The sequence below is a fragment of the Amblyomma americanum genome, chromosome 3 (assembly GCF_052857255.1).
Source record: "Amblyomma americanum isolate KBUSLIRL-KWMA chromosome 3, ASM5285725v1, whole genome shotgun sequence".
NCBI classification, from domain to species: domain Eukaryota; kingdom Metazoa; phylum Arthropoda; class Arachnida; order Ixodida; family Ixodidae; genus Amblyomma; species Amblyomma americanum.
Window position 1 is genome coordinate 149,304,714 of NC_135499.1, and position 10,996 is coordinate 149,315,709.

The 10,996-nt window shown below is 44.6% G+C and overlaps 1 non-coding gene across 1 annotated transcript; it reads left to right on the top strand.

The window, feature by feature from the left end:
• The first annotated feature begins 9,548 nt into the window (after positions 1–9,548).
• TRNAS-CGA (transfer RNA serine (anticodon CGA)) lies at positions 9,549–9,624 on the top strand. Its single transcript has one exon. It is a non-coding gene; the product is annotated as a tRNA-Ser (tRNA).
• Positions 9,625–10,996: the final 1,372 nt, after the last annotated feature.

Consider the following 10,996-nt stretch of genomic DNA (forward strand, 5'->3'; position numbering starts at 1 on the left):
TACAATGCAAGGCCATGAAATACCCCTAGTGGCCGAATACAAATATCTCGTGGTATGGGTAAACAAAGGGCATATGTACACGGAAAAGCACGAACAGTCTCTCATAGCAAAAGGGTGAAGAGATGCTGGGATAATGAAACATAGGGCATTGTGGGGGTACAACAGGTATGAAGTCCTCAGAGGTATTTGGAAAGGAATAATGATGCCGGGGCTTGCTTTCGGAAATGCGGTTCTATGCTTAAGGGCTGAAGTTCAGTCGCGATTAGAAGTAAATCAAAGAACTGTTGGAAGATTAGCACTAAGTGTCCACGGGAAAACCACAAACGAGGCAGTACAGGGGGATATGGGCTGGACAACGTACGAAGCACGGGAAGCTCAGAGCAAAATTCTATACGATGAACGCGTGAGGAAATTGGACGATAAGAGGTGAGAAGCTAAGTTATTTAAATACCTTTTCAGAAGGAGCGTTGACTAACAGGGGCGGAAAAGAACTAGAAAGCTAACCAGTAAGTTTGTCAGACGCGAGGAAGGAGAAAGAGCATTAAATGACAGGTTAAAAACGCGGAAGGTAAATATTAGATAGATTCAATGGAAAAAAAAGCACAGTGTAAATCTATATCGATACTGGAAGAGGCAGATCACGAAGGAAGCGTTTTATGATACCTCAAGAGGCAGTGCCCTCTTTCAAGCTAGGTCAGGGTGTCTTAGAACGCGCAGCTATAAAAAGAAATTTAACGAAGAAGACGGCACATGTGCTGTGTGTGGTAAATCTGTAGAAACAATAGAACACCTCATACAAAAATGTAACGGTATGTATTCCGATGTCGATGCAGGCACAGTCACTCTTCCTGATGCCCTAGGGTTTAGAGATATCAATAGTAATGTAAATAAATCTGCGGTGGAAATTCGCAAAAAGCGATTGGAAGATTGGTGGCTCAACAGCAGAGAGGTGACATAAGTTTAAAAGGGTACGAAGACGTTTTTTATAGAAAATGGCGAACTTTATTAACTTACACCGCAGTTAAACAAAAATAAAGGGAAAAAACTGAGCATGGTGGCAACTACCACTGCCCCGTTTCAAAGGGGACGCTCCTACCTTCCATCCATCCATCGATCCGGTAACGATAACAGGTCTACTGTTTCTAACGTTTGAAAAATAATGAAAAGTAATAACATACAAATTCGCTGTAAAAAGGTGATCAATAGTGGGCTTGTTGTTCGTTGCGAGAAAGCGCGCTTATCAAGAACATTTGAAACGCCATTCTTAGCGTGGCCTAAAGATAGGAGAGTTCAGCAGAGCTGGCCAAAGCGCGCATAACATTTCTAATCGCGATGTTTTTAACCCTTTCACATTTTCTACGTACACAGTTAAATGGGCAGCAAGGTGCGTTTTTATAAAAGCTAGAGAACACTGTAGACAATCTTTCAGAAAAGTATTTTAATATCTTTAATCTTCGAGAGAAGATGTGAGCATCAACTGCGCAGAAGGGAAAGCACAGTACATTCTAGAACAACTCATAGGTCGTGAAAGACGTACATAGCTGTCGGTAAGACCCTTTGGCTCTACTGGGCGTGCCGCCGCCTCTGCCTGCTTCGGACCTTCGATCTAGGCCACGCGCTTGGCCTTCCTCGCTGCTTTCGTGGCTCAACGAGCCGCCGCCATCATTCGTTTTTCTTCAATTCGGGGGCAGCATGCCTAGTACCCCTCAGCACTTTCGGTGCTGTATGTATCCGTGCCGCTGAGTTCAAGCGGCTCTCTCTGTCTTGCTGGGAAGCGTGCTCAGTGTCGTTTTTCTGCTTGTCGCGTTGTAACGCTCCGCTTCTTCTTCGGTCATCGGTCATAACCAGGCGTTCGGCCGCTTTGGTCGCCTTCTCATCTTTGTGTGCGGGTACGCAGAGGTACCGGTGGCGACACGGGCGAGACTCTCTATCGCTTGAGTAACACTGCACTGCCACGGATGCAGCGCCCCTGCCGCCCTACATATTGAAGCGCACAACAAACGAACGAACGAATAAAGATGACAAAGATTTATCCGCCAGCAAGAATTGCTCAGTGGTCTCAGGTATCTGGCATTGAAGCTGCTCGATATGCGCTGGCGGAGGTGTGAAACGCTGTCGAATGTATGGTTTGGAAAAGTTTTTAAGCACGGAATGGGTTTGGATGCAATTATTGGCAAACCTGTGACGAATATCATCCGGAGATTGCAACTAGCCTATGGCCGAACATTATTTCGTAGCTATCGAAAACGCTCCGAAACTTGCAGTTTAAATAGCATAGAGGCGAAAGCACTTACGACACTGTGGCCCCGAGCGAGATTCTAACGCGAGCGGATGCAAACAGAGCAGCTCTCTACTGATGTTTAACACCATTCGATCATAGCCCTAGCCCCTCAAGCTTCAAATGCTGATTTGCGGCCTTTCATTGTTTTATTCGCCTTTAATCGATTAACATTGCGCTCCAAAATTCTCGGCGCTCAATCGCTGCCCAGGCCGCCGATTTTCTCCACAGTAGCTCCACAGTAGCTCCACAGTAGCTTGATGTAGTCCACGAAGGTCACAAGGCGACGAAGGCGGCCAAATACATCGCTAAGGCGTGTGAAGAGCGGGTGAAATCATGTCGCATGACGAGCCATCCTAGATAACGCTACGCCTATCCTGTGATGCATTTCAAGCTTACACCTTCTCCCAACAACATAAACTTTCTCTGCTTGATACCTTTTGAATGGCAGTTTACGAAATGCTTTGGAAAGGTTGGGCCACTGTTACGGGACATTGTCTAAGTTAACCGAGAACGGCAGCAGGAAAATTTTCGTGCTTGGCAGCACATAAGTCCGCATAGTTGTATGCACCTGTTTTACGATATCATTTTTATATCGTAATCTCGTAGGGGAATGAATGCATTAACCCGCGAGTGCCTATTTCCTTTGCTAGTTAGGGGCAAGCCGTAACCTCACACAGCTCGTAGAGTAAGTACAGAAAATCGCAAGTGGGGCTCCACGTTTAAGAGTAACGCATTGGGCTTTCTTTAAACCTCCACTGGCTATTCTGAGAGAAAATTTTCGAGGAAATATCATTGGCGCGTAGTGCAAGAAGCCTAAGGTGGTTTATTTCAGTGACACTACTATTGTATTGATAAAGCTACGAAACGCTAAGTCGATTGTTCTCCAAACCATGTTCGTGCTTTTATTCGATATATCCAGCAACTGCGCAAGTGAATCACTGTAAAGAAAATGTAAAAAAGCAGAACACAAAAATGCAAGCGTATGTAACTTCTACGGCACGGCACGACTATAGCGATCGTGCAGACATTCTGAAAAATGCCAAGTGGTCACGCTAGCGTAAGACGCCCGCCTTCATCAGTTACAAAATTAGCTTGCCACATCTTTTACCGCTTTTTGTGGTCCATCATTCTCAAGCCTATATTTTGTTCTTTACAAGATTGCCGGCTTGACCTTTAAAACAAAAGGGCCGTTATTCTAGCCCTCCATGATTATTATGCATGTGATGTCAAATTTAAGCTCAAAACTTGTTCTCAAGACAGGAGAGAGATGAAAAGGCAGCGCCTAATCAAAGTTCTGAGCAGAAATTGTTCAAGTTATTACGGGGTTGTTCTTTCGCACAAAGGCAGTGCAAAAACGAAGTTCACGTGTAGATGAAATAAATTTCAAAAATAAAGGAGCTCACCGAATCTCTTGCTTGCTGACATGGAGGCACAGCATATAATTTTATTATTGGTGAACCATTCCCTGAGCCGTAATCAAAAATCCGGGCTAACCACTACAGAAGTGCCTAACGGCGACTTTTATCTTCTGAAAACTAGCCCGATCTTCGACTTCACAAAATATCAGCACTTCATTTTGTGTCAACTGAATTTGGAAATTAAAATATTACGCTTTTATTTAAGGCTGCTTTTCACGTGTTGGAGTATGCGTAGCAGGAACTGGCAAACGCTGTGTCTAGTTAAATAGCCTGCTAAGTAGCAAGCCCAGTGAAAAACTACGGCCTGCGTAGCAACCGTGCAATTGGCTCACGCGAAGCGTCCCTATTAGGGAAAGGCGAAGGAGGTTCTTGTGTAACGGGTGCATGCACTTTCAGGAACTTCTGTGTAGCGCCACTCCAACTTAAGACGCCGCGGCCCTTGGAAGGGGAATGCTTCCAGCGGTGGTAATGCAACTATATTATCCCCGAGCTGGAATGCAATGAAAGACGGATATCTATATCGAACTCTTTGGCCTCCATGAGGACAGCGACACACCGTAATGATGCCTGGAGAGGTTTGTTGGGCCATACACTTGATAGGCTACTCCAGATAATTGGGATTAGAGTTCAAGTGACATCGAAGCAAGAACCGCACTCCCGCGCACACATACGCATGATTGCGCTCACACTTGAGGCTCTCTGACGGATGTGATGTCTAGAAGAAAAACCCAAAGGGCTTCTCTTGCGAAAGGCATGAACGCGTAGTCAAGGTGATGACCTTTTGACACAGTTCATAGGTTGGCGTCGCTTCTGTGTTGAGGGCACTTTAAGGGCTCTGAACAAATCGCCACATTTCGAAATTTATTGCATCCACCTGAAAGAATATTCTCCGTAAATGTTAGACAACCTTTCAACATTTCCAACAAGGTTTAGCTCGTTCTGCGCTGTCTGCTGCTGGTAGGCAGATTTGTTACTAAGCTTTTATGTTGAGATTTGGTTGGTGGTTTATACATACTTACGTCTCGAAGAAACAATGTGCCCAGCGGGTCAGACAGGCTGTATGCAAGGGCTGCTTATAAATTCCGGTCACCTAGGACTTTTTACTTACGCTGATATCTTACCATCCAAATGATTTTTGCAATTTGCTTAGGTTCAAAAAAGGCCACCGTGACGAATTAGAACACGCGAACTCGTGCTTAATTACTTCCTGAGGACAATCAAAAAAGCTCTTTGTGGACTCCGCTGTGGACTACTGTGGACTATGTGGACTACTGTGTAAAATTGCTTACAGTTTTTATATGTGATGATTAGCATAGCTGTAACTCACAATATCGTCAAGGAGGTGGGAGACTACAGCGGGCCCTCACAATGCACTTTGAACGCGGTGTTCTTGTTTGCTGCATGTAAGCATAATTAGTCGGGTTTACAAATTTGAAAATATATATCGTTGTCGTTGTGGCGTTTATTTGCCTTTACTTAGCCCTTACAAAAATTTCTTTGGACAGTCTGTAGACTGTTCATAGCCTTCTCTCTATAAAGTCTATAGGCTCTCTACAGACAAACCCTAGAGAATAGCCTATAGGGAATACAAATCTATAGACACTTATGGACATTCTATAGATCTATGGTCTTAACTTTTAGTAGACTTTTGTCTCTACACATTCTATAGACGACGAATACGCAAGAATAAATATGTATAGTAAGGCAATAGAGTATATAAGAAAGTCCATAAACGGTCTACAGACAATTTCTGTAGGTGTTAGAGCCGACGTGTCTGTTTGTGTGCGGTTGCTTATGCAGAGCGAGCAAACAGTTGCAACGACGACCTTAAACACTTTCTGGTCTGCTGTCGCAAGTTCGCAAACGTTCACAAAGCCGGAGTCATTCGTCTTGGAAGCGAAGCCTGAAGCCTCGTGCACGTAGTTGTCATGAATGGTGACCCTCATGTGAAAGGTGGCGGTGAGGAAGGAAAGTCACACGAACGGTGTTTTCATGTACGAAGCACTAGCGGCAGCTTTGCTCGCGAAGCGAAAAACCTTTTGCTCTTTCAAAAAAGGCCGCCACCGTCTGGAAGACGTTGAAGTAGCGAGCGTTTTCTGTTTGGTCTACTAGACGAAGAAAGCGAAGAATAAAGCGCCCGTTGTCCTGTTACACCTCCTTATTATACGTCCCACACGGAACTTGCTTCGTTTGGGGAGTCAATGTGGGCCTAGAATTCGGCTTGTGGCGCGATATGGTCACGTTCAATTAGTAATTGCATGTATACAATGTTTACCGATTACTTAATTGTGGTTTTATTTCTATACCAGAAACCATAGGGTTTTATTTGCCTACCCAATTCGGTACACAACTGTCCCCGGATCGGTGCCCCTTGATGTCCGAGTATATATAGCGGAACGAATGTATACACCTATAACGGTCTCGTAACGGGACAGTTTTCCTCCCGTTGTAGGATATTTTTGGGGGGTGAGGGGGGAAAGGAACAATAGGGCACAAACAATTTTATTGGCCGCCATCCTGGATTCGAGGAACCGAAACTATGCCGCTATTTCGTCCCCTGAAGTCATTCTCGCATAGTTCCACCATATTGCACCGAGACGTCATTATTGGCACGCGGCAGGTGGTTGATTCTACAGTGCTGTAGTAGATGGCGCTACAAGTCTCCATGCGAGATATTCTGTTTTCTAGTTGCTGCCACAGATGACGCGCCGATCTCAGGGTGTTAGCAGACCCCACGAAATCTCGAAACGTGGTGAGTAAGAGCTAACGCTCTTAAAAGTGCAAAACGATCCTTCTTTTAGAGGCTGCGCGACGCCTTTTTCTTCCCACATAAAATCATATTCAGGGGCAAAATGAACCTTTTAAAAAGCAAACTCAGCGACCTGTTTTCCATTCACGGCAAAGAAACTAGAAATCATTCACTGTTGCAACGATTTCACTACAACTTTCCTTTCCGCTTTTTTCAGTTAATAACAGGACAGTACAATATTATCACATCTGGTATTTTGACATTTTGGTCTGCCTACAAAACAAGACCACGACATGATAGTACAATAATGTCGTTAACATCAAGAAATAATTGTTTTAAATACTCATATTTTCCCATGCCCCTCTTGTACTAGCCGCGCGCTCCACTTGGCTTCACTGTGGAAGATGGCGCGGAGGCTATCGAAGTGAAGCAAAAGCGGTTGGCAGTATAGCGCAGCGTTTCTATAACAGACTGATGAAGCTATACATCTTCAACAATTTGCCCATGCATAGAAGTCTTCTTTTTTCTTTGCGTTTCTTCCTGTGGCGCAACGAAGATCAGGCACAATTTTAAAAGCAGGGAAGTATTACACAGAAAACCACGCCTAAGTGGGAGACCTCGTGAAGAAATTCTAGAGGACATCTGCAGCCGTGAGGATCCTGCCAATGAGTTGTACAGTATCGAGGAGTACGGCTTTATTCTGAACTCCAATGTACAGCGGGGAACCACGGCACTGCTTTAAGAGACGTAGTTCTGTAGCGATACCAACATTACGGTAGCATTTCGACCCTTCAGCGTGTCGGCGCCGCCACACTGTCACGTGGTTGGTAACGTGTGCGGAGCAGCTTCCGGCGGCGCGGCGCAGTGGCTGATCACGTGGTTGGTCACGTGACCAAGTTCCACTCAGCTAGCTGTAGCTATCGCGTCACTCCAGGTTTAACCAGAGCTAAACCACTGCCAATTTTTTTGTTTTGTGAAATGGGGCGGGATGGAAGACGCAATTTACGTGGACGCGCCAGGGCCCGTCAAAGGGATATCTACCATAGCATGCACGGATGCGCAAGGGAAATTAAATGGTGCCGCATCAATTCGATGCCAACAGGAAGAGAAGGCGGCGATTGCTTTGGTGAAAGTTTTCCGTAAGGTCTCGTATGTAATTACGGACTCCCAGACTGCATGTCGTAGCTATACCACAGGAAGGACTAGTAAACACGCAACCAGAATACTCTCAACTAAAGATACAGAGTTTAAATTCATAGTCATATGGACTGCACGACACTCTAAGGATGTTGGAAACGAAGGCGCCCACGCCGCTGCCCGCGTGCTATTACCCCGCATCCCCCAACATTCGCAGGAATATAATTATCCAGAGCCACTATTAAGTTACAGAAATTTACGCCAACATTTAAGATTATCGAGGAAATAATACGCCGAACCACACAAAAATCTGATCAGGTAGCAAGGGGTCATCCTCAGGAAATTGCAATGGAATACTTGTATACATATCCTGTCAAATTCAGCTTTATGTTTACAAATTCGTACGATTAGCATTACGCCTTCTGGGGTGAAGTGGCTGACTTAGACTATATGGTATAGGCGTGCAAGACAAACCCAGCTATACATAAATAAATAAACCAGCATCTGAGGGCTGAGAGACGGCGGTGTCCAGCTCACATCCGGAACACCAGATTTTGCTGCTGAACCGAGCAAGAGTGGCAGGAGCCAAAGGGCTGCTGGAATGAGGGCCCACCCAACCATTCTATGCAATAAACGTTTTTGTCTCGTTCTGTCATAAATTTGGACGTCAAACTTCTGTATCTGGTCCCCGTTCAAGTGCGTGGAGCATTCTCTGATAAAAGAAAATATTCACGATGAAAAGCCACAGCAAATCAAAGTGACTATATTTCTGGTCGTTTAATTATTTCAACTTGAAACACCGAAAGATTCTTGTAAGTGTTAAAACACAAAAAAATAGCATTTTTTATAGCATGTAGAGCTAATATTTTCTTGAGTGTAGTGACAAAGTGATGAGTTTACGACGCAGTACGACCTTTTAAACGCAAGGTGTCGTTTCGTCTTCTCTACTGATAAAAGTTACCTGAGTGCAATGGTTGTGGCATATGATGGCAGGTCTGTTGCTAGAGAATTTTTCTCCCTCCCTATAGGAAGCTCACTACGATGGAGTCTTCTGTTTAAGCATAGGCGTGGTGCCCCAAACAAACCTTTTATATAGCTGAAAAAATCCCGATATAAACACGTGGACGAAGAGAAGATAAAAGAGGATCCACATCTAAAATAATAGATAACACATCTAAGAAAATATACACATCTGTTATTCGTACACGTGTTACTTTCGCGCTTTTTTTCAACCATACATTTCAATCAACTGGCCCCAATTTCTGCTATTCAAACGTTTCACAGTTACTTGAGACGCGAACGATCACACTAAAGACTAACTGATTGGCCTTATGTTAGAGCCCAAGTATCGTGTTTGCCGCTACGTCTATCAGTAATAGAAAAATGCGTTGTATAGGTTGAATGGTTTGGTTTTATGAGGTTTAACGGCTCGAAGTTAAGCGGCTCCATTACGGCTTCACCAATTGGGGAGGCGGTAGTGGCGGTCTCTGGTAAATTTACACCTCCTGGGATTCTGTAATATGCACTGACATCGCACAACACATGAGGCTCTGCAATTTTGGCTCCATTGAAATGCCACTGCCGGAGCCGGGATCAAACCCATGTGTTTCGGGCACTCTAACCATTGAGCCACCGCGGCGGTTTAAGTGTGCGTTAAATACACTGGGGGCAAATTTACACCACTGCGTAGGGTGTAGTTCAGCATACAAAGAACATAGAGGATGATTTTTTTTTTGGTTTTGGTGGCTGTTGGCTTCTGTTATGTTGAATCTGGCAGTCTTGATACCCTAGCACAAGAGGGCTTTCGCACAGCTTCCGCCCTCACCGTTCGACCACGTTTCGACGTTGCGCTCGTGGTAATACAGGACGTGCTACGTCCGCTGCTATGGACGAGGGTGGCGCTGGTGAGCTCTATCCAGGTCCGTTTACACTACACATAAATAGCCCGAAGGCAGATTGGATAGCCGTCACCGTAGCTCAGTTGGTAGAGCAACGGACGCGAAATCCGAAGGTCGTGGGTTCGAATCCCACCGGCGGCATGTGGTTGTTTTTTTTTAGCTTTTATAAATCTCCCGTTTATGAAGACTACAAATTAAAAAGAAAACTATCTCCTATGCTCCTTGGTTTCGGTGACCGTCGGCATCCGTCACGTAGGGTGCAGTGGTAGAGCTTCTTAAGCAATGCACCCACGCTCTTCACACCTCTGTCACTTTCTCTTTTCTGTGTTCTTAGGTATGTTGTCTCTAATCTCGTCGAAAACAAAACTGTGGACGAGTGGCATGTTCGAAAGAAAGCTGACATTTTTACACTGTTGCCTTCACAGTCACAGCTGACGTCCAATCGGACATTTCAAGCAACGCTCCGCCGACGAGAAATTGCGGACTGTGCGATAAGTTTAAGTTAATTCAGAGATTTCCAGGAACTTCCAAGCATTTCTAGCTTTAAGGCAATCATTACCCATCTGAAGGCATTGACTTTCGTAATTTCAGGCCAGGACAGTGTATATCTCAACAATCAATGCAGAGGTGGTCCAGGCATTTTTCCGCGCGCATAGCAACCTGAAGCGCATCTCGAGGTCAGGCTTTTATCTGAGCCAGCTGTGCTTAATCGATTCCGTTCCGCTACAACTAACCAGAGCGTGATTAGCGTTTTGACGTTTTACATTGCCTCACGGCGCATGCATTATACGCGCTTTCTAAGGGCCATAGAGAGGATAGATTTAGCAACTTCAGCGTGCCATATTTCGCGGCAGTTCTTTCATACTTACGTTTCAGATGGGGCCCTGGCGCGGATGATGAATTAAGCATTAGTACTAATTCCTTTGATCTTGAATGCAACAGAATACACTAATGAGGCTTTAAATTTCTCAAGTGTCACCATTTGCACTAATTGCCTATGTAAGAATCATTTTAAGGGAATCTCTGAATGTTTGAAATGGTGCATCGCCCTGAAAGTTTAACGCTTGCCCGCTTGCTATGATTTAAGCGACACACCAAACGATATGAAACCCCAAAGTTTATAGAACCGCGGAGAAGAATTACAAAGCAGCACTGCGACTTCTGCATGAAATTCTAGCAGCTGAAAAATCATTATGGTAAGGAGGTACTCGCGGTCCTCTATACTTAAAAGCTGCACTGGTGGACGCCCAAATTTTTGAACGAATCTATACTAAGAAAATATTGTAATTTTCGTTTTACGGAAGCCGGAGATTTTAAAAACGTCATGACAAAGTTTATGAGAATATCCGCAAAGCTCAGGGATGCATATTTTACAGCCGTGCTAGGCCTGAAAAAACATTTTACATTCAAAGGAATAACAAGCATGCAATTAGTTGCTGAGGCGTCTAAAAATTTCAAGCCGATGCATCAGAATTGCTAATAAGAGAGAAAGCTTTACGATCATGGAAACTCT